The sequence below is a fragment of the Anopheles marshallii genome, assembly GCF_943734725.1.
Source record: "Anopheles marshallii chromosome X unlocalized genomic scaffold, idAnoMarsDA_429_01 X_unloc_14, whole genome shotgun sequence".
Taxonomy (NCBI): domain Eukaryota; kingdom Metazoa; phylum Arthropoda; class Insecta; order Diptera; family Culicidae; genus Anopheles; species Anopheles marshallii.
Window position 1 is genome coordinate 119,518 of NW_026525713.1, and position 6,680 is coordinate 126,197.

The window sequence follows — 6,680 nt, forward strand, 5'->3', positions numbered from 1 at the left end:
TTCAAACTCGACTTTGACAAATCATTTTTTCAGAGACCAACCAAAACATCATTTTAAGCCCCCAAAATAATGAAAAGTGAAATCCAAAATCGATTTCGGAAACTTTTTGGCAAACCAAAATTTCATTGTCACTAGTCAAACTTGTATGCAAGTTGCCTTTTAAAACTCGACTTTGACAAATAATTTTTTCAGAGACCAACCAAACCATCATTTTTGAGCCCCCAAAATAATGAAAAGTGAAATCCAAAATCGATTTCGGAAACTTTTTGGCAATCCAAAATTTCATTGTCACTAGTCAAATTTGTATGCAAGTTGCCTTTTCAAACTCGACTTTGACAAATCATTTTTTCAGAGACCAACCAAAACATCATTTTAAGCCCCCAAAATAATGAAAAGTGAAATCCAAAATCGATTTCGGAAACTTTTTGGCAAACCAAAATTTCATTGTCACTAGTCAAACTTGTATGCAAGTTGCCTTTTAAAACTCGACTTTGACAAATCATTTTTTCAGAGACCAACCAAACCATTATTTTTAAGCCCCCAAAATAATGAAAAGTTCGATCCAAAATCGATTTCGGAAACTTTTTTGCAAACCAAAATTTCATTGTCACTAGTCAAACTTGTATGCAAGCTGCCTTTTAAAACTCGACTTTGACAAATCATTTTTTCAGAGACCAACCAAAACATCATTTTTGAGCCCCCAAAATAATGAAAAGTGAAATCCAAAATCGATTTCGGAAACTTTTAAGCAAACCAAAATTTCATTGTCACTAGTCAAACTTGTATGCAAGTTGCCTTTTAAAACTCGACTTTGACAAATCATTTTTTCAGAGACCAACGACAACATCATTTTTAAGCCCCCAAAATAATGAAAAGTTCGATTCAAAACCGATTTCGGAAACTTTTTGGCAAACCAAAATTTCATTGTCACTAGTCAAACTTGTATGCAAGTTGCCTTTTAAAACTCGACTTTGACAAATCATTTTTTCAGAGACCAACCAAAACATCATTTTTAAGCCCCCAAAATAATGAAAAGTTAAATCCAAAATCGATTTCGGAAACTTTTTGGCAATAAAAAATTTCATTGTCACTAGTCAAACTTGTATGCAAGCTGTCTATTAAAACTCGACTTTGACAAATCATTTTTTCAGAGACCAACCAAACCATCATTTTTAAGCCCCCAAAATAATGAAAAGTAAAATCCAAAATCGATTTCGGAAATTTTTTGGCAAACCAAAATTTCATTGTCACTAGTCAAACTTGTATGCAAGTTGCCTTTTAAAACTCGACTTTGACAAATCATTTTTTCAGAAACCAACCAAAACATCATTTTTAAGACCCCAAAATAATGAAAAGTAAAATCCAAAATCGATTTCGGAAACTTTTCTGCAAACCAAAATTTCATTGTCACTAGTCAAACTTGTATGCAAGTTGCCTTTTAAAACTCGACTTTGACAAATCATTTTTTCAGAGACCAACCAAAACATCATTTTTAAGCCCCCAAAAAAATGAAAAGTGAAATCTAAAATCGATTTCGGAAACTTTTTGGCAAACCAAAATTTCATTGTCACTAGTCAAACTTGTATGCAAGTTGCCTTTTAAAACTCGACTTTGACAAATCATTTTTTCAGAGACCAACCAAAACATCATTTTTGAGCCCCCAAAATAATGAAAAGTGAAATCCAAAATCGATTTCGGAAACTTTTTGGCAAACCAAAATTTCATTGTCACTAGTCAAACTTGTATGCAAGTTGCCTTTTAAAACTCGACTTTGACAAATCATTTTTTCAGAGACCAACCAAAACATCATTTTTGAGCCCCCAAAATAATGAAAAGTGAAATCCAAAATCGATTTCAGAAACTTTTATGCAAACCAAAATTTCTAAGTTACTTGTCAAACTTGTATGCAAGTTGCCTTTTAAAACTCGACTTTGACAAATCATTTTTTCAGAGACCAACAAAACTATCATTTTTAAGCCCCCAAAATAATGAAAAGTGAAATCTAAAATCGATTTCGGAAACTTTTTGGCAAACCAAAATTTCATTGTCACTAGTCAAACTTGTATGCAAGTTGCCTTTTAAAACTCGACTTTGACAAATCATTTTTTCAGAGACCAACCAAAACATCATTTTTGAGCCCCCAAAATAATGAAAAGTGAAATCCAAAATCGATTTCAGAAACTTTTATGCAAAACAAAATTTCTAAGTTACTTGTCAAACTTGTATGCAAGCTGCCTTTTAAAACTCGACTTTGACAAATCATTTTTTCAGAGACCAACCAAAACTATCATTTTTAAGCCCCCAAAATAATGAAAAGTGAAATCTAAAATCGATTTCGGAAACTTTTTGGCAAACCAAAATTTCATTGTCACTAGTCAAACTTGTATGCAAGTTGCCTTTTAAAACTCGACTTTGACAAATCATTTTTTCAGAGACCAACCAAAACATCATTTTTGAGCCCCCAAAATAATGAAAAGTGAAATCCAAAATCGATTTCGGAAACTTTTTGGCAAACCAAAATTTCATTGTCACTAGTCAAACTTGTATGCAAGTTGCCTTTTAAAACTCGACTTTGACAAATCATTTTTTCAGAGACCAACCAAAACATCATTTTTGAGCCCCCAAAATAATGAAAAGGGAAATCCAAAAACGATTTCGGAAACTTTTTGGCAAACCAAAATTTCTAAGTTACTTGTCAAACTTGTATGCAAGTTGCCTTTTAAAACTTGACTTTGACAAATCAGTTTTTCAGAGACCAACAAAACTATCATTTTTAAGCCCCCAAAATAATGAAAAGTGAAATCTAAAATCGATTTCGGAAACTTTTTGGCAAACCAAAATTTCATTGTCACTAGTCAAACTTGTATGCAAGTTGCCTTTTAAAACTCGACTTTGACAAATCATTTTTTCAGAGACCAACCAAAACATCATTTTTGAGCCCCCAAAATAATGAAAAGTGAAATCCAAAATCGATTTCAGAAACTTTTATGCAAAACAAAATTTCTAAGTTACTTGTCAAACTTGTATGCAAGCTGCCTTTTAAAACTCGACTTTGACAAATCATTTTTTCAGAGACCAACCAAAACTATCATTTTTAAGCCCCCAAAATAATGAAAAGTGAAATCCAAAATCGATTTCGGAAACTTTTTGGCAAACCAAAATTTCATTGTCACTAGTCAAACTTGTATGCAAGTTGCCTTTTCAAACTCGACTTTGACAAATCATTTTTTCAGAGACCAACCAAAACATCATTTTTAAGCCCCCAAAATAATGAAAAGTGAAATCCAAAATCGATTTCGGAAACTTTTTGGCAAACCAAAATTTCATTGTCACTAGTTAAACTTGTATGCAAGTTGTCTTTTAAAACTCGACTTTGACAAATCATTTTTTCAGAGACCAACCAAAACATCATTTTTAAGCCCCCAAAATAATGAAAAGTTAAATCCAAAATCGATTTCGGAAACTTTTTGGCAAACCAAAATTTCATTGTCACTAGTCAAACTTGTATGCAAGTTGCCTTTTAAAACTCGACTTTGACAAATCATTTTTTCAGAGACCAACCAAACCATTATTTTTAAGCCCCCAAAATAATGAAAAGTAAAATCCAAAATCGATTTCGGAAACTTTTTGGCAATCCAAAATTTCTTTGTCACTAGTCAAACTTGTATGCAAGCTGTCTATTAAAACTCGACTTTTACAAATCATTTTTTCAGAGACCAACCAAAACATCATTTTTAAGCCCCCAAAATAATGAAAAGTTCGATCCAAAATCGATTTCGGAAACTTTTTGGCAATCCAAAATTTCATTGTCACTAGTCAAACTTGTATGCAAGTTGCCTTTTTAAACTCGACTTTGACAAATCATTTTTTCAGAGACCAACCAAAACATCATTTTTGAGCCCACAAAATAATGAAAAGTGAAATCCAAAATCGATTTCAGAAACTATTATGCAAACCAAAATTTCAATGTCACTAGTCAAACTTGTATGCAAGTTGCCTTTTCAAACTCGACTTTGACAAATCATTTTTTCAGAGACCAACCAAAACATCATTTTTGAGCCCCCAAAATAATGAAAAGTGAAATCCAAAATCGATTTCGGAAACTTTTTGGCAAACCAAAATTTCATTGTCACTAGTCAAACTTGTATGCAAGTTGCCTTTTAAAACTCGACTTTGACAAATCATTTTTTCAGAGACCAACCAAAACGTCATTTTTGAGCCTCCAGAATAATGAAAAGTGAAATCCAAAATCGATTTCGGAAACTTTTTGGCAAACCAAAATTTCATTGTCACTAGTCAAACTTGTATGCAAGTTGCCTTTTAAAACTCGAATTTGACAAATAATTTTTTCAGAGACCAACCAAACCATCATTTTTGAGCCCCCAAAATAATGAAAAGTGAAATCCAAAATCGATTTCGGAAACTTTTTGGCAATCCAAAATTTCATTGTCACTAGTCAAATTTGTATGCAAGTTGCCTTTTCAAACTCGACTTTGACAAATCATTTTTTCAGAGACCAACCAAAACATCATTTTAAGCCCCCAAAATAATGAAAAGTGAAATCCAAAATCGATTTCGGAAACTTTTTGGCAAACCAAAATTTCATTGTCACTAGTCAAACTTGTATGCAAGTTGCCTTTTAAAACTCGACTTTGACAAATCATTTTTTCAGAGACCAACCAAACCATTATTTTTGAGCCCCCAAAATAATTAAAAGTTCGATCCAAAATCGATTTCGGAAACTTTTTTGCAAACCAAAATTTCATTGTCACTAGTCAAACTTGTATGCAAGTTGCCTTTTAAAACTCGACTTTCACAAATCATTTTTTCAGAGACCCACCTTAACATCACTTTTAAGCCCCCAAAATAATGAAAAGTTCGATTCAAAACCGATTTCGGAAACTTTTTGGCAAACCAAAATTTCATTGTCACTAGTCAAACTTGTATGCAAGTTGCCTTTTAAAACTCGACTTTGACAAATCATTTTTTCAGAGACCAACCAAAACATCATTTTTAAGCCCCCAAAATAATGAAAAGTTAAATCCAAAATCGATTTCGGAAACTTTTTGGCAATAAAAAATTTCATTGTCACTAGTCAAACTTGTATGCAAGCTGTCTATTAAAACTCGACTTTGACAAATCATTTTTTCAGAGACCAACCAAACCATCATTTTTAAGCCCCCAAAATAATGAAAAGTAAAATCCAAAATCGATTTCGGAAACTTTTTGGCAAACCAACATTTCATTGTCACTAGTCAAACTTGTATGCAAGTTGCCTTTTAAAACTCGACTTTGACAAATCATTTTTTCAGAAACCAACCAAAACATCATTTTTAAGACCCCAAAATAATGAAAAGTAAAATCCAAAATCGATTTCGGAAACTTTTCTGCAAACCAAAATTTCATTGTCACTAGTCAAACTTGTATGCAAGTTGCCTTTTAAAACTCGACTTTGACAAATCATTTTTTCAGAGACCCACCAAAACATCATTTTTAAGCCCCCAAAATAATGAAAAGTGAAATCTAAAATCGATTTCGGAAACTTTTTGGCAAACCAAAATTTCATTGTCACTAGTCAAACTTGTATGCAAGTTGCCTTTTAAAACTCGACTTTGACAAATCATTTTTTCAGAGACCAACCAAAACATCATTTTTGAGCCCCCAAAATAATGAAAAGTGAAATCCAAAATCGATTTCAGAAACTTTTATGCAAACCAAAATTTCTAAGTTACTTGTCAAACTTGTATGCATGTTGCCTTTTAAAACTCGACTTTGACAAATCATTTTTTCAGAGACCAACAAAACTATCATTTTTAAGCCCCCAAAATAATGAAAAGTGAAATCTAAAATCGATTTCGGAAACTTTTTGGCAAACCAAAATTTCATTGTCACTAGTCAAACTTGTATGCAAGTTGCCTTTTAAAACTCGACTTTGACAAATCATTTTTTCAGAGACCAACCAAAACATCATTTTTGAGCCCCCAAAATAATGAAAAGTGAAATCCAAAATCGATTTCAGAAACTTTTATGCAAACCAAAATTTCTAAGTTACTTGTCAAACTTGTATGCAAGTTGCCTTTTAAAACTCGACTTTGACAAATCATTTTTTCAGAGACCAACCAAAACATCATTTTTAAGCCCCCAAAATAATGAAAAGTGAAATCCAAAATCGATTTCAGAAACTTTTTGGCAAACCAAAATTTCATTGTCACTAGTCAAACTTGTATGCAAGTTGCCTTTTTAAACTCGACTTTGACAAATCATTTTTTTCAGAGACCAACCAAAACATCATTTTTGAGCCCACAAAATAATGAAAAGTGAAATCCAAAATCGATTTCAGAAACTATTATGCAAACCAAAATTTCAATGTCACTAGTCAAACTTGTATGCAAGTTGCCTTTTCAAACTCGACTTTGACAAATCATTTTTTCAGAGACCAACCAAAACATCATTTTTGAGCCCCCAAAATAATGAAAAGTGAAATCCAAAATCGATTTCAGAAACTTTTATGCAAACCAAAATTTCTAAGTTACTTGTCAAACTTGTATGCAAGTTGCCTTTTAAAACTCGACTTTGACAAATCATTTTTTCAGAGACCAACAAAACTATCATTTTTAAGCCCCCAAAATAATGAAAAGTGAAATCTAAAATCGATTTCGGAAACTTTTTGGCAAACCAAA